The sequence below is a fragment of the Phocoena phocoena genome, chromosome 1 (genome assembly GCF_963924675.1).
Source record: "Phocoena phocoena chromosome 1, mPhoPho1.1, whole genome shotgun sequence".
NCBI classification, from domain to species: Eukaryota; Metazoa; Chordata; class Mammalia; order Artiodactyla; family Phocoenidae; genus Phocoena; species Phocoena phocoena.
In genome coordinates, this window is record NC_089219.1 from 149,055,156 (window position 1) to 149,078,440 (window position 23,285).

A 23,285-nucleotide genomic window follows, 5' to 3' on the forward strand; every position below is an offset into this window, starting at 1 on the left:
TTGGCCCATATTAATCTTCCCTGTCTTAATCTGTTTGGGGTTGCTATAAGAAAATGCCATAAACTGGATGGCTTATAACTGACAGAAATTTATTTCTCACAACTCAGGAGGCTGGGAAGTCCAAGATCATGGCACCAGCATATTCAGTGTCTGGTGAGGGCCTGCTTCCTAGTTCATAGATGGCTGTCTTCTTACTGTGTCCTCACATGGCAGAAGGGGTGAATGAGCTCTCTGGGGTCTCTTTATTAGGGGTATTAATCCATTCATGAGGGCTCCATCTTCATGACCTAATCACCTCCCTCGGGCCCCACCCCAAACTACAATCACACTGGAGAAAGGTTATGATAAAATAACAGGCACTGTTTCTATCCCCACTCTGACGTTGGTGCAGAGAAAAGCAATAGAGGAAAAACATATATCGGCTGGAAATAGTATAACGAACTCAATGCATAGATGATAACCTGAAGTCCTTCTTCCTGAGAATCCTGAGAACATCAATAAATTGTGTTCAGAGTGCCTGGTGTCAGTGACTAGTCTGAACCAGCTACTTAGTCTTGGACTCAACAGGCTTGTTCAAGATGGGGCAGATGCAGAACTACATGCAACTTCCAGTTGCTGTGGAGATACTCAGCTTAATATCAGGTGTGAAATGGGAGAGGGGCTCAGGACTACAGCATCTTGTGGAAGGACACAGCTCACAGAGAAGTGGTGTATGTCTGAGATAGAGCTGCTCATGTTTATTCAAAGTATTTTAGTAACACAATTTTTGAGGTAGCAGCTGACTTGTACTCCAAATCCACATGTTTATCAGAGATATTTATTTGTCATCATATAACATATTTTCATTTCTCTCTCTTTCTCTGCCACTTGTTCTTAACTGTCACTTTCCCATTTTTCATATTTTTTTTCCCCTTGGTTAACAACTGGGATTTGCAATTTGAAGTCTCAGTCAGGAGTTTTGAAGTGGAAATTAGTTTAGGTGATTTGAAATTTGTATCAAGGAAAAGAAATTTTAAGATTTATATGAGTTCACAAGGTCAAGGATGTTTGAACTTAGCAGTCCTCTTTCCTGGGATCAACTCTTTTTTTTAATAGTTTGAAGTAGATATGATGGATGCTGCCACCCAGGATCTCGGAAGTTAAGGTGAAATTGGGCAGAGAGGAGTCAAGTGGGAAGTTGCCTATCTCTTTTCCGTCCACAGTCTGTGCATAATTCATAACACAGAGATTATATACAATCTCTTATTCATGAATTTTAGACAGACTGGTTATTACTGTTTGCCCATTGAAGGGAGATGACTCTTTTATACATTCTTCCTCCTCTCTCCCAGAATAAGGACAAAATGAGAGTCACTGACATTCTCAGATCCTTAAAAAAGAAAGCCATCAGTTCCTTCAATGTCCTTAAACTTTGAACCCTTGGCTAAGTTGTTGCATATCCACTTTTGAGAAGACCTTTTTTTGTACCAAAATAGACTCCACTGTCAGCAGATGTTAATGCAAGTGTCGCTCCTGGAGTATGAGAGCTGAGGGAGGAAGATGTGGAGAGAGAGAGAGACAATATACTGGTGAGGAGGGAAAGGTATAAGGAGCGAAGTCTATTTTCTCCCTCATGGCAGTTGAAATTAAACAAAAAACGAGTGGGTTAGGGAAGAAGGTCTCCACCTAACTAGGTGTCAATTCTCTTCCTTCCTCTCAGCCACCTTTCTCCTATGTCCCATCTGCATCAGAAGATGGCCAAGTGTCCAGCATTGTTGAGAAGAATCATGATTGGTATTTGAAGTAAGGACTTAGAGTACCACTGAGTGCTCTTGTGTTTCCCATGCAGCTAGAGTGAGTGGAGAGAGAAGTGCAGACAGGAGGGGTATCAGAAAAGCAGTGAGAACAAACCAGCCTGGTGGCAGTTGGGGAGACTTCCATCCACCAAAGAGCTGGGGTCATTGTCATCCCTGGTTCCACATAAGCTTGAAGGGAGACCCCTGGGTCTGACCTCCCTTCCCTTTACCCATAGTTTAGGAAGTCAGGCAGAATCCGTGGGTAGACCGGATCAAATTCATTCCCATGCTATCCTGCACAAAGGCCCATCCCTGATGGATTTTTGTGTCCAACACTTTAGAGAAAAAGCAAAAAGATGCAGTTCCTGCCTTTCCAGTTTAACAAATTGTATGGGCATTTTATCTCTGACAGCCATTTCACTGCTTTTCTTCCTAAAGCTTGGGAGGCAGCCGAAGTCAGTTCTCAACACCTTTGAGAAGAGAATTGTGCTTCTCTGAAATGGGGAGAAAGTTTTTTACAGCTTCGGCTCCTGTTTGTTCCTCCACAACTGGATTTGATGCGCTGCTTGGTGTCTGTACTGTCAGTGCCTGAGAAGTCGCTGATGGATTGGCAATGTCGCTCCCTAACCCAAGGGACTCTCTTTTGTTTCTCACCTGCTGAGTTTGTTCTCACTCTCTTTCCTTTTCTTTTTTCTTTCACTTAAATAAAAATATATGTAGCAAAAGGCATTTAAATGAGTGAGGCAGTAAGTGCCAGAGTTGTTGGTTTCTATACCTTGGTGAGTAATGATGGGATTAAAAACATTTCATATGTTTCGTTCAGGTAGCTACCCAGGCACCTCACCAGGGGAGAAAGCAGTAGAAACTGGTGATACAAGGGGAAGACGATGCAGAGACATGTTCTAGAATCCCCATTACACCTCTGTCTTCCCTTCCTATCCAGCTCCCCAGGACTGAAGGAGCTGGTATGAAAGAGCCTTTCATGGAATGAAAAGCCAAGAAAGCTACACAATTTAAGTGTCTTGGAGACAATAGCAAACGGAGTGTTACACTAAGCTAATTAAGTGATGAAGGCAGCAGAACAATTGTCCTGACTTTTGTTGCCCTGGTGCCTCTGGAAGCAGAATTGGGAATTCAAGCCCTCCTGGTGCCCAAAACTTTGCCATCAATCCCCACTTCAGGGCTGTGTCAGTCCCCACTTCAGGGGTGTATCAGGACTCTGCCTTGAGACAGAGTGAAGAGGAATCACTGCCAGTTCACCTGCCACTAAAGCAGACAGAAGTTCTCATTCCAGGCTCTTCTCCTGCATTATGGTGAGGTGTGATGCGTACAAATAGCACTGAAATTAGAATGAGGAGTCCCAGATACTAGTCCTGGCTCAACTTATTTCTAGCTGTAACTGGTTTTTCCCTCTGTGAAATGATTAACAGTGATTCTTACTGTTACTGTTGAAACAAACAAGTAACATAAATATATGTGTTTTATAAACTGTACTAGGTCTTATCATTCCACTGTGACTCTTGCTAACTGGGCTGAAAACTTTTAGAGAAAGTTTAAACCAATGAGAAAGAGGGAATAAGTCCAAACGGAAGGGAGTGAAATTGATAATAGCAGAATAAAGTCTTTTTTTTACTGTAACGTCATACTAGCGCAGGTTAGTGATATATCTTAAAAAGTAAGTCTTTTTCTTTTTTGTCTCATTGGCCTTTCTGTTTACATTCTTTTCCTCTAATATTAGCCTACCCCAGATTGCTAGAGGAAATTAAATCACAAGAGGAGAATCTATAATCGTGATGCTGAACAGTCATAAGTACTTAGGCGTGCGTGGTTAACCAGAAATTCTATCGAGTGGACAAAAAAAAGAGTCTCACCTGGATGAGCCCCCAGACACTTTCTTTCCTGCTGATGCTCTGTTTATCCCTGTCTGAGAGTTGAGGACTGCCTCTCAGGGACTCTTGAGTGTCTCCTACGACCCCTGGTTTTACTGGCTCTAGCTGGGCAAATGGACTTTACCAGTTGACTTTTTGGATTTGTCTGAACAATCTGAGTTCAGTCTCTCTGAGCTCGTTGCTCATAGTGGTTGTAATCTGCTTCTCCCAGCACCTCAAGTCAACTTCTCATCTCAACATATCTACTCAGGGCTAATACATCTATCCTTTCTCCTGATCGTTCTCGACTTTATTTGGCAGTGTGACACCATTAACTTGTCAGAAGCTCTTCAGCAGAAAAGTCTTACATTTCTTTCCTTGACAGACTCTGAAAGTCTTTATTTATTTCTCTCTAAAGGTTGAACTTTCTCAGGGTCTCAGAGGTGTCCTCTAATTTCTTCACACCAAAAGGTGAGATTACATGAAAGCAGCAACTCTCAAATTCGGCAGCAATCTGGCATTCTCAGATTAGCAGAGATGGCTCAGTAAAGCAGTGATCCTTATGAAGAAAGGATGGGTGGTAAGGGAAAACATTGATACCCTTCCTGGGTTGGATCAGAATTTTGAAAAGGCAGGAGAGGTGTGCTAATTTAGATAGTATCCTTCAGTGGGAGCTCATCCCTGGCTCAGGCTAAACACATGAACTGACCATTGGGGTTACTTCTTAAAATATGGAACTGGAGTCACCATTTCATGGCTTCCATCGTCAGCTCTGGAATGATAGTTTTGCTGTATCTTATGGTTATAACATGACTTTGGCCTTGTTCCCAAAACCGGGCACAAACTTGTGCCCTTGGTCTGGTAACATGCTCCACAGAGCATCATTTTTGATAACTATACTAGGTTGAATAGTGTCTCTCTTCACCCTCCCCTCCCCCCAATCCCAAATTCATCTCTACCCAGAACCTCAGATTGGACTTGAAACTAGGGCCTTTACAGATGTAGTAAGTTAAATTAAAAGAAGTCATACTGGATTAAGGTGGACCCTAATCCAATGACTTACGTCTATATGAGAAGAGAAAAACAGAGACACAGAGAGAACACCACGTGATGATGGAGGCAGAGATTGGAGTGATACAGCTCCAAGCCAAGGAATTCCAAGAACTACAGGCAACCACCAGAAGCTAGTGAAGTGTTGGAAAGATTCTCCCTCAGAGGCCTCCAGAAGGAAGCAACCTCACTGATACCTAGGTTTCAGACTTCCAGCTTCAAGAATGGTGAAATAATAAATTTCCATTGGTTTAGCTACTCAGTTTATAGTACTTTGTTACGGCAGTCCAAGGAAACTAATATATCCACTGACCTCTTCAACAGCTGCCTCCCTCTTATTCATTCCCCTTCCACTCTCTACGGCCACCTGGGACAGGAATGCTGATTCTGAAATCCACCCTGTGACTGAGACACTGCCTGCTAGCTCCAGCAATGTGACCAAGATCCTCTGACTCTCACTCCTCTGCCATCTGTCTTCCCTAATGACAAGAAGACATCTGCTTGCATATCACAAATGCTTGCCCTGAATGCTCCACTGTTACATTCTGTATTACATAGTCAGAAACTTCTTGCTCCCTTAACTGGTGCCATCCGATAGTCTGGACTCCCACCCCCTGCCTGGTATCATGCCCGCTGGCCACCAACAGCCATCTCCTGGCTGTAGCAGGATCTATCTTCACAATGTCTATCCTGCTCCTGGCAGTTGGGGAGATGTCTGTTCTAGGTCTGCTTCCAGTCTATTCCACCCCATTTTGGTTAGATAACCTTTTGTGCCTAGTTATATTACCAGATGAGGCAGGAAAGTCAGGTTTGAATTCTCTCAAGCCTGGTCCCTCCCTCAGAAAGAATGTTTGACTCGTGCTCTCCTCCCTTCTACTTTATTTACTATGCAGTAAGCAGAACCCCTCAATCTGCTTGGCACTTGGCATCATTTAGATTCTTAAATGAATCTAAATGATGCCAAGTGCCAAGCAGATTGAGGGGTTCTGCTTACTGCATAGTAAATAAAGTAGAAGGGAGGAGAGCACGAGTCAAACAATTCTTTCTGAGGGAGGGACCAGGCTTGAGAGAATTCAAACCTGACTTTCCTGCCTCATCTGGTAATATAACTAGGCACAAAAGGTTATCTAACCAAAATGGGGTGGAATAGACTGAAGCAGACCTAGAACAGACATCTCCCCAACGCAAGGAGCAGGATAGACATTGTGAAGATAGATCCTGCTACAGCCAGGGAGATGGCTGTTGGTGGCCAGCGGGCATGATACCAGGCAGGGGGTGGGAGTCCAGACTATCGGATGGCACCAGTTAAGGGAGCAAGAAGTTTCTGACTATGTAATACAGAATGTAACAGTGGAGCATTCAGGGCAAGCATATTGTGATATGCAAGCAGATGTCTTCTTGTCATTAGGAAGACAGATGGCGAGGAGTGAGAGTCAGAGGATCTTGGTCACATTGCTGGAGCTAGCAGGCAGGTCTCAGTCACAGGGTGGATTTCAGAATCAGCATTCCTGTCCCAGGTGGCCGTAGAGAGTGGAAGGGGAATGAATAAGAGGGAGGGCAGCTGTTGAAGAGGTCAGTGGATATATTAGTTTCCTTGGACTGCCGTAACAAAGTACTATAAACTGAGTAGCTAAACCAATGGAAATTTATTATTTCACCATTCTTGAAGCTGGAAGTCTGAAACCTAGGTATCAGTGAGGTTGCTTCCTTCTGGAGGCTCTGAGGGAGAATCTGTTCCAACACTTCACTAGCTTCTGGTGGTTGCCTGTAGTTCTTGGAATTCCTTGGCTTGGAGCTGTATCACTCCAATCTCTGCCTCCATCATCACGTGGTGTTCTCTCTGTGTCTCTGTTTTCTCTTCTCATATAGACGTAAGTCATTGGATTAGGGTCCACCTTAATCCAGTATGACTTCTTTTAATTTAACTTACTACATCTGTAAAGGCCCTATTTTCAAGTCAAATCTGAGGTTCTGGGTAGAGATGAATTTGGGAATGGGGGGAGGGGAGGGTGAAGAGAGACACTATTCAACCTAGTATAGTTATCAAAAATGATGCTCTGTGGAGCATGTTACCAGACCAAGGGCACAAGTTTGTGCCTCTGGTTTTGGGAACAAGGCCAAAGTCAAGTTATAACCATAAGATACAGCAAAACTATCATTCCAGAGCTGACGATGGAAGCCATGAAATGGTGACTCCAGTTCCATATTTTAAGAAGTAACCCCAATGGTCAGTTCATGTGTTTAGCCTGAGCCAGGGATGAGCTCCCACTGAAGGATACTATCTAAATTAGCACACCTCTCCTGCCTTTTCAAAATTCTGATCCAACCCAGGAAGGGTATCAATGTTTTCCCTTACCACCCATCCTTTCTTCATAAGGATCACTGCTTTACTGAGCCATCTCTGCTAATCTGAGAATGCCAGATTGCTGCCGAATTTGAGAGTTGCTGCTTTCATGTAATCTCACCTTTTGTGTGTGAAGAAATTAGAGGACACCTCTGAGACCCTGAGAAAGTTCATACCTTTAGAGAGAAATAAATAAAGACTTTCAGAGTCTGTCAAGGAAAGAAATGTAAGACTTTTCTGCTGAAGAGCTCTGACAAGGTTAATGGTGTCAACACTGCCAAATAAAGTCGAGAACGATCAGGAGAAAGGATAGATGTATTAGCCCTGAGTAGATATGTTGAGATGAGAAGTTGACTTGAGGTGCTGGGGAGAAGCAGATACAACCACTATGAGCAACGAGCTCAGAGAGACTGAACTCAGATTGTTCAGACAAATCCAAAAAGTCAACTGGTAAAGTCCATTTGCCCAGCTAGAGCCAGTAAAACCAGGGGTCGTAGGAGACACTCAAGAGTCCCTGAGAGGCAGCCAACTCTCAGACAGGGATAAACAGAGCATCAGCAGGAAAGAAAGTGTCTGGGGGCTCATCCAGCTGAGACTCTTTTTTTTTGTCCACTCGATAGAATTTCTGGTTAACCCACGCACGCCTAAGTACTTATGACTGTTCAGCATCACGATTATAGATTCTCCTCTTGTGATTTAATTTTCCTCTAGCAATCTGGGTAGGCTAATATTAGAGGAAAAGAATGTAAACAGAAAGGCCAATGAGACAAAAAAGAAAAAAGACTTACTTTTTAAGATATTATCACTAACCTGCGGCTAGATGACGTTACATGTAAGAAAAAAGACTTTATTCTGCTATTATCAATTCACTCCCTTCCGTTTGGACTTATCCCTCTTTCTCATTGGTTTTAAACTTTCTCTAAAAGTTTTCAGCCCAGTTAGCAAGAGTCACAGTGGAATGATAAGACCTAGTACAGTTTATAAAACACATATATTTATGTTACTTGTTTGTTTCAACAGTAACAGTAAGAATCACTGTTAATCCATTTCACAGAGGGAAAAACCAGTTACAGCTAGAAATAAGTTGAGCCAGGACTAGTATCTGGGACTCCTCATTCTAATTTCAGTGCTATTTGTACGCATCACACCTCACCATAATGCAGGAGAAGAGCCTGGAATGAGAACTTCTGTCTGCTTTAGAGGCAGGTGAACTGGCAGTGATTCCTCTTCACTCTGTCTCAAGGCAGAGTCCTGATACACCCCTGAAGTGGGGACTGACACAGCCCTGAAGTGGGGATTGATGGCAAAGTTTTGGGCACCAGGAGGGCTTGAATTCCAATTCTGCTTCCAGAGGCACCAGGGCAACAAAAGTCAGGAATTGTTCTGCTGCCTCCATCACTTAATTAGCTTAGTGTAACACTCCATTTGCTATTGTCTCCAAGACACTTAAATTGTGTAGCTTTCTTGGCTTTTCATTCCATGAAAGGCTCTTTCATACCAGCTCCTTCAGTCCCTGGGGAGCTGGATAGGAAGGGAAGACAGAGGTGTAATGGGGATTCTATGAACATGTCTCTGCATCGTCTTCCCCTGTGATCACCAGTTTCTACTGCTTTCTCCCCTGGTGAGGTGCCTGGGTAGCTACCTGAACGAAACATATGAAATGTTTTTTAATCCCATCATTACTCACCAAGGTATAGAAACCACAACTCTGGCACCTTACTGCCTCACTCATTTAAAATGCCTTTTGCTACATATATTTTTATTTAAGTGAAAGAAAAAAGAAAAGGAAAGAGAGTGAGAACAAACTCAGCAGGTGAAGAAACAAAAGAGAGTCCCTTGGGTTAGGGAGCGACATTGCCAATCCATCAGCGACTCTCAGGCACTGACAAAGTACAGACACCAAGCAGCGCATCAAATCCAGTTGTGGAGGAACAAACAGGAGCCGAAGCTGTAAAAAACTTTCTCCCCATTTCAGAGAAGCACAATTCTCTTCTCAAAGGTGTTGAGAACTGGCTTCGGCTGCCTCCCAAGCTTTAGGAAGAAAAGCATGAAATGGCTGTCAGAGATAAAATGCCCATACAATTTTGTTAAACTGGAAAGGCAGGAACTGCATCTTTTTTGCTTTTTCTCTAAAGTGTTGGACACAAAAATCCATCAGGGATGGGCCTTTGTGCAGGATAGCATGGGAATGAATTTGATCCGGTCTACCCACGGATTCTGCTGACTTCCTAAACTATGGGTAAAGGAAGGGAGGTCAGACCCAGGGGTCTCCCTTCAAGCTTATGTGGAACCAGGGATGACAATGACCCCAGCTCTTTGGTGGATGGAAGTCTCCCCCAACTGCCACCAGGCTGGTTTGTTCTCACTGCTTTTCTGACTACCCCTCCTGTCTGCACTTCTCTCTCACTCACTCTAGCTGCATGGGAAACACAAGAGCACTCAGTGGTACTCTAAGTCCTTACTTCAAATACCAATCATGATTCTTCTCAACAATGCTGGACACTTGGGCCATCTTCTGATGCAGATGGGGACATAGGAGAAAGGTGGCTGAGAGGAAGGAAGAGAATTGACACCTAGTTAGGGTGGAGACCTTCTTCCCCAACCCACTCGTTTTTTGTTTAATTTCAACTGCCATGAGGGAGAAAATAGACTTCGCTCCTTATACCTTTCCCTCCTCACCAGTATATTGTCTCTCTCTCTCTCCACATCTTCCTCCCTCAGCTCTCATACTCCAGGAGCGACACTTGCATTAACATCTGCTGACAGTGGAGTCTATTTTGGTACAAAAAAAGGTCTTCTCAAAAGTGGATATGCAACAACTTAGCAAGGGTTCAAAGTTAAGGACATTGAAGGAACTGATGGCTTTCTTTTTTAAGGATCTGAGAATGTCAGTGCCTCTCATTTTGTCCTTAATTCTGGGAGAGAGAGGGAAGAATGTAAAAAGAGTCATCTCCTTTCAATGGGCCAACAGTAATAACCAGTCTGTCTAAAATTCATGAATAAGAGATTGTATATAATCTCTGTGTTATGAATTATGCACAGACTGTGGACGGAAAAGAGATAGGCAACTTCCCACTTGACTCCTCTCTGCCAATTTCACCTTAACTTCCGAGATCCTGGGGTGGCAGCATCCATCATATCTACTTCAAACTATTAAAAAAAAGAGTTGATCCAGGAAAAGAGGACTGCTAAGATCAAACATCCTTGACCTTGGTGAACTCATATAATTCTTAAAATTTCTTTTCCTTGATACAAATTTCAAATCACCTAAACTAATTTCCACTTCAAAACTCCTGACTGAGACTTCAAATTGCAAATCCCAGTTGTTAACCAAGGGGAAAAAAAATATGAAAAATGGGGAAAGTGACAGTTAAGAACAAGTGGGCAGAGAAAGAGAGAGAAATGAAAATATCTTATATGATGACAAATAAATATCTCTGATAAACATGTGGATTTGGAGTACAAGTCAGCTGCTACCTCAAAAATTGTGTTACTAAATACTTTGAATAAACATGAGCAGCTCTATCTCAGACATACACCACTTCTCTGTGAGCTGTGTCTTCCACAAGATGCTGTAGTCTGAGCCCCTCTCCCATTTCACACCTGATATTAAGCTGAGTATCTCCACAGCAACTGGAAGTTGCATGTAGTTCTGCATCTGCCCCATCTTGAACAAGCCTGTTGAGTCCAAGACTAAGTAGCTGGTTCAGACTAGTCACTGACACCAGCACTCTGAACACAATTTATTGATGTTCTCAGGATTCTCAGGAAAGAAGGACTTCAGGTTATCATCTATGGCATTGAGTTCGTTATACTATTTCCAGCCGATATAATGTTTTTCCTCTATTGCTTTTCTCTGCAGCCAACGTCAGAGTGGGGATAGAAACAGTGCCTGTTATTTTATCATAACCTTTCTCCAGTGTGATTGTATTTGGGGGTGGGGCCCGAGGGAGGTGATTAGGTCATGAAGATGGAGCCCTCATGAATGGGATTAATACCCCTAATAAAGAGACCCCAGAGAGCTCATTCACCCCTTCTGCCATGTGAGGACACAGTAAGAAGACAGCCATCTATGAACTAGGAAGCAGGCCCTCACCAGACACTGAATATGCTGGTGCCATGATCTTGGACTTCCCAGCCTCCTGAGTTGTGAGAAATAAATTTCTGTCAGTTATAAGCCATCCAGTTTATGGCATTTTCTTATAGCAACCCAAACAGATTAAGACAGGGAAGATTAATATGTGCCAAATACTATATAAATAATTCAACTGATCAGTGAAACAGGAATGGTTGTAAAAATGGAAACTGAATTTCTGGGAATCACATGATTTGCCCCGATCCCATAGCTAAAAAGTCTCAGTGTTTGGAATATGAACTAGTCTTGTGTCAGTGTCCACGTGCTTTCCAAAATGCTGTGACCTCTGCCCCGGGACAGCTCTCAGCCGTGGTTGGAAACATATGCCAGTGTGTGTCTTACCATCTAAAACCAAAAAGTGCTTCCTTGTATCTTGCCTAAATCTTGCTGTATCTTGCTGTTACAGTGTGAGTACCTCCCATTTCTTATTCTCCTCTGATTTCTCTCCAATACATCTTTACAAATTAAGTGACATCTCAACCTTTTGGGGAAATATCATCTAATCCCTTTGGGACTATTGCTTCTATCATCTCAACATTAGAGGCATTGATTAGGTTTGCATTAGGGTTAGAACACTGATGTGTAATGGTAAGTTTTAAAGGAGGAGCGATTCTGCTTCATTGCTGAAAGTAAGATTCTACCTAGCTGAAAATATCTTTTCATAAATTCAAGTACAATGAGCTATGTTATCCATACCCCATCCTGTAATCCAGTCCTGTCTCCCAGGGGCTCCCCATTACATATTGATATTTGGGGGGTTTTCTTTAAAGCCTGTCAGTATCAAACAGTGTTAGGGGAGCAAGTGTGTAAAAAGGAAATTGGCAGCTGTCCCAGAGTGATCTGAGGGACTGGGATTCAGAATGCTAAACCACCATTGAAAATGTGAGTAATTAAAATTAATTAAAAATCATTAGGCAAACCTTCACTTTTGCAATTTCAAGGTGCAACCCAAGTCGCCAGAGCTCATCAAAGATGTGCATGCTGTCACCGCTATGTGAAAGATTTCCATGACCTGAGCATGGACTGAGGGACTGAGCTAGAGGACGCTGGATCAAAGAACCATAGTGAGTCAAAACCTTAGTTTAAAAAATGAATAGAAAAAAAGAACATGTCAATGGGATGGATGCAGGACTCGGCTCTCTGATCATCAATCAACAGTGTTTTTTCTGTTACTTTTCAGGGCTCAGGATTCCCAAAGGGCTCTGCTATTTCAGCCAGGTGGAGAGCATCAGACCTCGTGCCAGATTGCTTATAATCCAGTTTGGATAGGGGATATAGACAAGAAGCCAGGAATAGCACAAATGAAACAATGTAGAAGAATGTATCATTCATTCATCCAACCATGTTTTACAGCACCTACTAAAGAGGTAAATATTGTGCTAGGGGCATGTCCTTACAGAGTCCTTGCCTTCAGTGTCTGAAACCTACTAGATACAGTCAGGACTAGTTGAGGGATAAGGTGTGTTACACTTATGGATTTAAGAATGAGCATGGTTCATTTCTGGGGCAGGCTGACAAGAGTAAAGAAGCATATTAGAGATCAATGGAAAAGATTGCTCCTAGCAACCCTATGTTGGATGAGATAAGGATCAAATTAAGGAAAACTTTCATAACCAGGAAATGCGTCCCTGTAATCAGTTCTTAGATGATTGGGATTTAATATCATAAAACTTTTTAGGCAAAAAGTGACCTGAAGAGGTCATGCCCTCCATTTCAGAAGCCCACGCAAATGAGACCACGAATTATATACTTTCTACGCTACCTTCATGTTCAAGTGTCATCGCATTTATTACACTGAGAACGGATGATCCAGATGAGGATGTTCTTTATACAGATTGGAAAATCTTAAGGACTGGAAAATCAAACTATAATCCCAATTGAAGGAGTCAGGGAAATTTATTCTGGAGAATAAGGGATTGAGAAATGGAAATAATGGCTACTTTCAAAAACTTGAAGAACCACATTTTTACTAAACAAAATTGTTCTTATAAATTATTTTTTTCTTTATGAAGGAAATTCCTAACAAACAAAACTCTAACAACAAAGTATTAAGAAGTGGAACAGGAAAGAGAGAGAGAGGCAGATACTCAAATTGAAGCAGAAATGTTTCAGAAGAGGCTGAACCCTCTCCTCACCACACACATCTGTGAGGGGCTCCCCAGATACCCTAGAGCTGAATGGAACACTTTGGAAAACATTCACTGGAGGCTAGAGCTAGGGTTAACCAGAGAGTAGCTGAAATCAGGAGTTAGAGTTTGACTCAGCATAAAAACGAAGTCTCTTATAATTAAAGCTGACCTACCAGGACATGGGATACTCAGTGATGTAGTGATTTCTCTGTCTTTGAAATGATCAAATAGTAGCCAGAAGGCCACTGACAGGAATGCAATAAAAGTATTTCCTGTACTGAGGAAGAAGAAAGATGACATTACCTCAAATTCCTTTTCAGCTCTCAGGTTCTATGAGTCTTTGGCATGCTCAAAGTTGTATTTTGATGTAGTGGGAGGCCCAAGAATTGAACCCAAGTCTTGGCCTCTAGGTCTTGGAAATTTTGAGCACAGGAGTGAGTTAGGCATCAAGAAAAGTTTGAATCCAGGGTTTTGCCCAGAAGCAAAAGAACAAATGAAATGCTGCACATCGCACCTTATGGTACATGATGGGGAGACCTCACTATCATCAGAGTCTTCCTATCAGGACCCCAGGAGGAAGCTGATGTCAGTGGTCCTCTGCCGCTTTGTGAGGAGTTTCAGGTTTTGCGTCTTGATGCAAACCTCATAAACATATTTAGAGAGTTTATCTTTCCATGTTCTGCTGTCACCAGACCTTCTGGACCACCTCTCCTTCTCCTGATAGGGAATCCAACTTATTTTAACGTGAGTGATTTTTATGGGTTGAATTTTATCCACCTCCCCCGTCCCTCCAACAAAGAGATATGTTTAAGTCCTAAGCCCTCATAACTCAAAATGTAACTCTACTTGGAAATAGAGCCATTGCAGGTATAAGTAGTTAAGATGAGGCCATACTGGAGTAGGTTAGGCCCTAATCCAACGTGACTGGTGTTTTTCTAAGAAAATAGCCGGATGAAGGCAGAGACACCGGGTGAATACCATGTGAAGACAGAGGATTGGAGAAATGCATCTATAAGCCAAGGAACATCAAATGTTGCAGGTAACACCAGAAGCTAGGAAGGGACAAGGAAGGATTTCCCTACATGTTTTGGAGGGAATACAGTCCTACTGACCCCTTGATTTCAGACTTTTAGTCTCTAGAATTATGAGACAATAAATATCTGTTGCTTTAAGCTACCTAGTCTGTGGTACTTTGTTATCACAATCCTAGGAGATATAATAGAGTGACTCTCCCCATACTGGCCTTGGTTACTTAGAAACAGATTTGCCTCTTTTCCTTTTAGGTCATGTCATAGGGCCCATGATCGGCAGAAAGTTGGCAGGTGGTTTTCTCTGCTTTGCTTCTCACCTCCTGTGTTATAGAAAGATCATTCTCCCACATCTTGAGAATGTTGGCAGACAAGAGAGCAGGAATGAGTGTCAGGGGAAGTGAGCACTGTCTTGAAGCTGGTCTTGATTTGACTGACCAAGGGGCCTCATCATTTTGAAATTTAATCTAGCAATCTGCAAAATGGAGATAATACTTTTTTAATATTTTTTACTTTCTTGTGGTCACTTCTTCTGGGTAATGTCAGGGCATAAAAAAAGAAAATCTTTGAGCCGCCCTGACAGGAGTATAGGGGAATCTAATACAGGCAACCCTGGGCTGTCAGCAGGAGAGCAGGGCCACTTAGGAAGCGCCAGGGACTAGAGCCAGGATGGAAGGATGGACCTGAGTACAGGTGAGGTCAGAATCAGGGGAGCAGTCAGTAAAAGAGAAAGGGCACACAGCTGCCATGAAGCCAGGGAAGAAAACTGAGTTCTGTTAGTCCAGTCAAGAGGTAGCAGGCAAGGTGGAGAATCCAGGGTAGTAGTCCAGGTTAGTGGATAACTAGTCAAGGGGCAGGGACATGGGCAAAAGCAAAGATAGACTATACCAGTAGAAACAGTGGAACTTTCTGAGGTTTAAGTGGAAAAAAAAATGAGCAAAGCAGAGAGGCAGGATAACACTTGGGGCTCTGTAAGAGCAAACTGGGTTTAATCACTGATCCTCAGACAGAACGATTTGCCTTCTGCCCAGGTTTTAAGAAGCCTTCTTGGTCTGCATTGATGAAGACCAGAGTACCATGCAGATTTTACTTATAAGAGATCAAGTAATTAAAACCTTGCATACAGCAGGAACACAGTAAAGATGGTTTCTGCCTTTACTTCAGGGTAAGACCAGTTCTGTGGGTGCTGGTGGTTGGCACGTGCATTCCACACCAGGGCTGCACCCTCCAGCTACCCCTATATTGAACTCTGTCATTTATCTTAGAACAATAAACACAAACTGCTTTCATAACTGGAAAACAATATAAAATCCACTGCAGTTTGAACACAGACTGAAATTCACTGTCTTTCTACTTATTTCCTTATTAAAGCTTTGACCTACTCATTCCAAACCTGTGAGTTTCAGGTTTTTCAATCTACAAAATAGAGGCATTGTGGTACATACCAGTCCAATAAGGCCTGAGGTCAACACATCTCAGAAGAAGTACATACCTTCCAGAAGCTACTCCTGTGTGTGGTTGGTATTGATAAGGGAAGGACTTAATAAGCAAGAGGGTAGCACATATGTGAAAGTGGGGTGTGATATCTCCCCAGAGAGCTCAATAAGAAGCAACAAGAAGCCAGGGAGGAGTGTAGCGTTGTACTGTCAGTTGGTAGGGATGTTTTTCATTTCATCAAAAGAGGCAATGAAAGAGACTTTCAGGAAGGGAGACAGAGAAATTGGATGTGCCCTGCCCCCAGCACTCCTCCTTGGAGATGTGCAAGTCTTCTTTCCTTTATAGCTCACTCATCAACATTTTGGAAGAAGCAATATGTTTTTTTCTCTTTGTTAGTAAAAATTATATAAATTCTAGCCAATATAATTAGTTCAGCAGTCACTCCTTCAATCCAGCTGTGTTTATGGGCACCTACCAATGAAACCACTTACTGAGTGCTACTGTATGATGAACATCCTTCATGCGTTATCTCATACAATCATGCTAACAATCCTTTGCTATGGATGTTAACGTCTCCTTTTCAACAGAAGAGGAATCTAAACCTCCGTAAAGTTAAGTCACATACCCAAGGCCATCTACTTAAGAAACAGCACAACTCAGATTAGAAACCAGGATGGTCACAATTTTAAAAAGAACCTCTAATGGAGGAATTTGAGCCTAGTTATGAATGAATCGTGAAGTACTTTTGGACAGAAAGAATTTCCTGTTGAGAAATAAGTCAGTGAGGTAGAAAGAAGGAAGAAAGAGAAAAGAGCCAACATTGTATTGTGTGTCCCCTCTGTGGGGGACTCTCGACATACCTTTCATTCTCATGACAATCCACGCTTGTCTGGCACTCAGCGTTGGCACTTTCTTTGCTACTGTACACTGCTTCTCAGCAAGAACTGTGTGTTCGTTTGTCTTATTTTGACTTCCAACCTTTCATTCCCCTCTCCCTTTGACATGCCCAAATGACTTCCCAGAAAGTTGGCTCTAAGAGCAGTGATAGCAGATAATAACTCGATGTATCATTTATTGTTCACCTTCTTGGTACCAGTCTCTGTATTGAGCTTTTTATGTGGGTTTTCTCTTTTAACTCCCCACCAAAATATAAAGAAGATGGTATTATTATCCCCACCTCATGGATGAGAATATTATCACCATATATTTTTCTCTATTTTATGCCTCCTCTGCTTTAAAATATCTCCCCATGGAGTTAGGGATCATTACCTGGGAAGGAACACATATCCTCCTAGAAGTAAAACTGAACACAGACACAATCGCCCTCTCCTCCAAATTGCCATCCGATGCAAAGCTGCTTCCTTTTGTCTACAATTATCCTACCTCTTGTTTGTTTATAGCAGCCTCAGAGTTAGTGCACAGACAGGGATGCTGAGATTATTTAGATTCTCATAACACAGCAGATACTGAGTAAGGTAAGACCTGCCAGGGTGCAGTGGGTGCCCCATGAGTGCCTTTATTAAGGTGCTGATAGAGTAGCACCCCTGCCCCCAGCTCTGTCCTGGCCCAGCTGGGTCTGGGTTTGAAAGGGGATCCTGACAGGTCTACCAAAGAAGATGAAAGAGGAAGCAGGGGCAGGGGACAATGGATGGGTTAATGTGCAGACATAAACTTTACAGCTCGGGGCAAGGCCACCATAAACCTCCTCCACACTGCACCGCACAGGTTGTGATGGTGGCAACATGCCTTGGATGGTGGATTTACTTGGGATTCTCAAGGAAACTGTGGTTGCAGACCTGCCTGTTCTCCCTGCCATGCAAGGACCTTCATTCCTGATCTCTGCAGAGGCTGTAAACTTTGGGACAGGGAGGCAGGGACCGCAATTCTCAGGGGGAAACTCAGGGGATTCTAGTGGTCTGGGCAGCTCCATGGAATTGGAACTTGAGCTCTTGGAGGATGCTGCCTACAGGTAAAACCAAGTGGCACATTTGAACAAATTTCAAATACTTTAAAAGGTCATCTCATCCATGCCCTGTCTCTTCTTTAGACCAATTCAGAACCATTTCAGACTGAAAACTTTTCCTGTTTTCAAAAACCGCCAAGTGTAAAATTATGTATTGGATTTATTTGAACAACTTAGATGACCAAAAAAAAAAAAAAGTTTTCTTAAGTCTAACCTTAATCACTCACGCTTTAGGAACACAGGCTATTTCCTCTTGTTCTGCCTTCTGGAGTGATGAAGGATATTTTAGTGACATCTTGAATCATTTAGAGGGAATGAGGGTTCAATTTCATATGACAAATATTTGCTGAGTTCCTGTGTACCTAATTCTGAAATGGGGCGGGAGGGTCACAGAGGTAACAAGGTTGGCTTCCTCCTACAGAAGCTCTCAGTCTGGAGAAGGAGGAAGGTTCTCACATCACTAATTATGCAGAATGTGGCATAGGTCATAGTAAGGCCACAAGAAGGGGGATATGAAGCCACTGATTTTAACTGGAACCAGGTAATTCTGTGAAGAGAAGGATACCCTGGAGATCACCTGCCTCCCATCAGAGGCAAATGGGATGGAAACAGAAGTCCAGGTGCACTTGGCACAGGTGTCTGCCAAGAGGAGGAAGCCATCAGAAGAGGCCCCGGATGGCTGTGCCCGTAGACCTGGATTGTGCTGGCACTGAGTTCTCTCCAGACATCACAGTCTTCCTATGGAGCACCCATTCTTCCCTTCCTCCGTTCACTTGTCTAGTTCATATTTGTCAGTCTCACACCTACTGTGTTCCTGGTCCTGAGCTTTGTGTGGGAAATTTGTCAGTGAAGAAGGCAGACAAAGGAAAGGACCCCTACCCTTGTGGAAAGGGGCATGGGAAAAAGAAGAAATACTGAACAAATATGCATTGAGCATAAGCCACAGTGCAGAATCAAGGACCTGGCAATGTAGTGGAGGTAGTAAATGTGACAATCTGAGGTCCTCTTAAAATGTAGCTCCACCCTGGTCGCATCCCCTCACTATCTGTCACCATAGGCTCCCTTATCTTCCTTCCTAATGTCTATACATACCTAACAGTTCATTACATTGCTTATTGGCTGTCTCAACTGATTGGAAACTCCAGGAGGGTAGGGAGTTGTCTTATTCAATGCTCTATTCTTAGTATGGAGAATCATGCCTGGAACATGATAGATACTCAAATTTATTCTATATCTATCTATCCATCTATCTATCTATCCATCTATCTATCTACCTATCTAACTATCTGTCATCTATCTACTTATTTATTTATTTATGATAGCGTAGAAAAGCTAATGAATTCTTACAGGCAAATAATGATTTCAAGATTTCAGAGAAAGAGGAAGTAAGCACAGGAAAGGATGCTGAATTGACATATTAGTCATTACAAAACTGCAAGTTAAATCACAATGAAAAACCATTACCTGTTGCAATGGTTGAAATTTCGAAGACTGACCACACTTAGTGCTGGAACAACTGGAGCTTTCAAACACTGGTGTAAAATGATACAAACACTTTGGGAAACAATTTTGCAGTTACTTTAAAAAGTTAATCAGGGGGCTTCCCTGGTGGCGCAGTGGTTGAGAGTCTGCCTGCCGATGCAGGGGACGCGGGTTCGTGCCCCGGTCTGGGAAGATCCCACGTGCCGCGGAGCGGCTGGGCCCGTGAGCCATGGCCGCTGAGCCTGCGCGTCCGGAGCCTGTCCTCCGCAACGGGAGAGGCCACAACAGTGAGAGGCCCGCGTAACGCATAAAAAAAAAAAAAAAAAAAAAAAAAAAAAAAAAAAAGTTAATCATATACTCACCATAAAATCCAGACATTCTACTTCTGTGTGTTTATCCAAGAGAAAGTGAAAGCATACATCCAAGCAAAGACTTGTACAAAATTGCTTATAGCAGCTTTATTTGTAACAGACAAAAACTAGAAACAGCCAAATGTTCATCAACAGCTATGGGTACAATGGAATACTACTCAGCAATGAAAAGGAATAGACTATTGATACATATAAGATCACGGATGACTCTCAGAATAATTGTGTTGAGTGAAAGAAGCCAGAACAACAAAAATACAGAATGCATGGTTGCATGTACTATATAAAATTCTAGAAAATGCAAACCAATCTATAGTGACGGAAGCAGATCAGTGGTTGTCTGGGGACTGGGGTGGGAGTGCAGGAAGGGACAAGGAGGTGGCACAAGGAGACATGGGGAAACTTTTGGAGATAGTAGATTTGTTTGTTATTTTGATTGTGCTGATGGTTTCATAACCATATGCTTACATCAAAACTTAAAAAAATGTAAACTTAAATATGTACAGTTTATTATATGTCAATCATACTTCAATTAAAATGAGAAAAAAATTAAAAGCTACATGTTTGAAAAGTTCAGGATTGCTCTATGAATATACAAGTCAGGCAAAGCATTGATGTGTCTTGCAGATTGGACCATAAGAATATGGCATTTACCACTACCTAGAAGAAGTATTAAGAATATTAGTTAATATGCATTGAAAACTTGCCATGTGTCTGCAACTAGGTTCTGTGCATGCATTATCTCAGTTAAGCCCTGCAATAATTGTGAGGCTGGTAATTTTATTATCCAATTTTCAGTTAATAAAATTGAAGATCAGGAAATTTAATGATTTGCCAAATACCTCGGGACATAAGCAAAATTTGAAAACAGACCCATTTGATTTTTGAGTTTAAACTCTTAATCACTATGCTATTAATAAAACATACTTACATTTTGGAAGAATTGGGTATGGGTTTGGGGGGAATACTGATGAGATAGTTGAGTCTAATGCTAAATATCCACTATTAGTAAAATTTAGTTTGAATGATAATTTCCCAAATCAAAAGTATTAAAGCAATAACAATTGTTGCAATTCTATATTTAGAAATCCTTAAAGCAATCCTCTTACCTCTCTCAAATGTGACTTCTTCCATCTCCACCTCTGTCGCCATCATCTCTTCCTGGACAGCTGATCAGCCTCCTGGATGGTCTACCTGGCTTGTATGTTCCACATAGCAGCCTGAGTGATCACCTTGAACCTGAAATAGTATCTTGCTATTTTCTTCATACCATCTGATGGTGTCCCAGGACACAAAATATAAACTCCTAATCCTGATTTGACCTCACCTTATACCAGTCCCCCCAGGATCTCTGCTTTTCAGTCTCACCAACCTCCTTTCTGTTCAATCACGTAATATGAATTCCCATCTAAGGGCCTTTGTACTTGAAGTGTTGTTCCTGTAGGTTTCTGTATGATTCGTCTTTTCTTATTCTGGTCTCAGCTCAAATGTCAGGCCTTCCCTAACTTCCCTAGGTAAGAAGTCTCACACTTGACCCTACAGTCTTTTCCATTACAATACCAAGTTCTCTTATATTCATAGCATTTACTACTATCTGAAATAACCTATTCATTTATTTTATTATCTATCTTTCCTCAATAGATTTCCTGTCCATTAGAACAACAAATGTGTCAATCTTTGTTTATCATTATATCCCCAGGGCCTAGTACAACGTTGGTCATATAATGGTTGCTTAAGAAATATTGAAGGAACATATGCACTACATGAAAGAATCAATGGTCTGTGTTGAGATGCAATCCCAAACCTCACCAGCAGGTGTTATAGTTCAACACCTGATAGTTGCAACCACCAACATGCCAGCTTGGATGGTTGCTACTACCAATGTATCAGGTTCCATGTCAACAATTTATTTCCTAATTTTTTAAGTTTAAGATGCCATCTAGTGAGTGACAGCAAATGGACAGTGTCTAGTCAATCTGATGTGACATCCAAATTACAAAATTTCCTCTGCTTAAATTGACCTAAACTCACCACCTAAGATCACCCATTAGGCTCTCTTAGGATTGCATACACTCAGCCAGGCCTCAGGGCTGGGGTAAACAGTGTTTAGTGACACCCTTTCTTATTTCCCACTTTCTCTCCCTTTGAGCTTTTCTTCTACAATGACTTGTTTGTGAAATAACCTCAACCTAAACTCTCAACTAGTTGAATATTCACAACTGTGTCTAAGTATCACAAATCATTTGCTTCTTTGGTGCTATTCTGAGGCTGAATCTTCAGAGTGCCTCTCTTTGGATTATCAAACCTGCCAACTCTCCCTTCTGGCTGCCAAGAATTCGCAGCAGCAATAAAAGCTCGGAAAACTCTGCTGTAAATAATCCAAGTCTCTACCCATTATAATCAATAAATAAATTATAGTGGTGCTGGGCAGCAGTCCATCTTACTAGGGGTCTATCTGTGATTTTTCTAGAACCCAGGTTTTAGGTGGCTTTCCTTGGTGGTGTGCAGGATGTACTGGAAAGAAATCTAGATCATAAAGTTGATCAGGCAAGAGATAAATAGACTGACCTATCTCTGAACTATGTAGCATTTCTTTAAAAATTCTTCTCCGTGAGGGCTGTTTCCTAGCTGCAGAGAACCAGACAGGAAACAAAAGAATCTTCTTTTTTTTAACAAGCAAACTTTTTGACAAACAAACTATTCCTTGTATGTCTCTTTGTAGATGGGTGCTGTCGGCAACACAGAGAGAAGAGAAAGCCTAAACAATGAAGCAAGCCCTGTGCCCACATGCTGTCAGACATTTGGGAAAAGAACAAAACCAAAGCAAAGCCACTGAACAAACACAATGGCCTAGTCGGCTACCTTTCTTGAGGCACAGAACAGGACAGGACAGCGCTGTTCTCCCTGCCACCCCTGCCTCCCCCTCCCTAGCATGCCTACTCCTTGGCTGCCTGCTCTCCTTTCTCCCTTCTCCCTGAGGCACGGTGTGGACTAGCAGTTTGACTAGCAATACTAGTTGGTGGAGTTTTAATCCACCAACTAGTATTGCAGCCTCATAGAGCGGCTTTGAATTTATGAAACAGTTTGAGGGGGAAATAAGTCACCCTTTTCCTTGGATAATGTAAGCTAAGAGTGGTGCTTCCAGGGGGAGACTTGGGACGATGCTAGGGGACCGAGGAAAGTGGGGGCACCTCCCGCTCTCAGAGTCTCCTTTGAATTGACTTTACTCAGAGGTCTTGAAAACTCCTCAGACCACTTCCTGTGAGCTCTTGGCAGTAACTTGGGAAGGTTTTATGAAGACCAGTGTTCGAGGGCCTTGGTCACGACAAAGCTCTCTTGAGTATGGAGAATGAACAGTGGCACATAGCTGGTTGCACACACAGATGTGTAGGAGTGTGTGAGTGTGTGTGTGTACACAAGGAAACAATGGCGACAACTGGCATGAGACTTTGAACTCAACGTAGATTTAAAAAAATATGTATTGAGGGCTTCTCTGGTGGTGCAGTGGTTGAGAGTCCACCTGCCGATGCAGGGGACGCGGGTTTGTGCCCCGGTCTGGGAGGATCCCACATGCCGCGGAGCGGCTGGGCCCGTGAGCCATGGCCGCTGAGCCTGCGCGTCCGGAGCCTGTGCTCTGCAACGGTAGAGGCCACAACAGTGAGAGGCCCGCGTACCGCAAAAAAAAAAAAAATATGTATTGAATGAA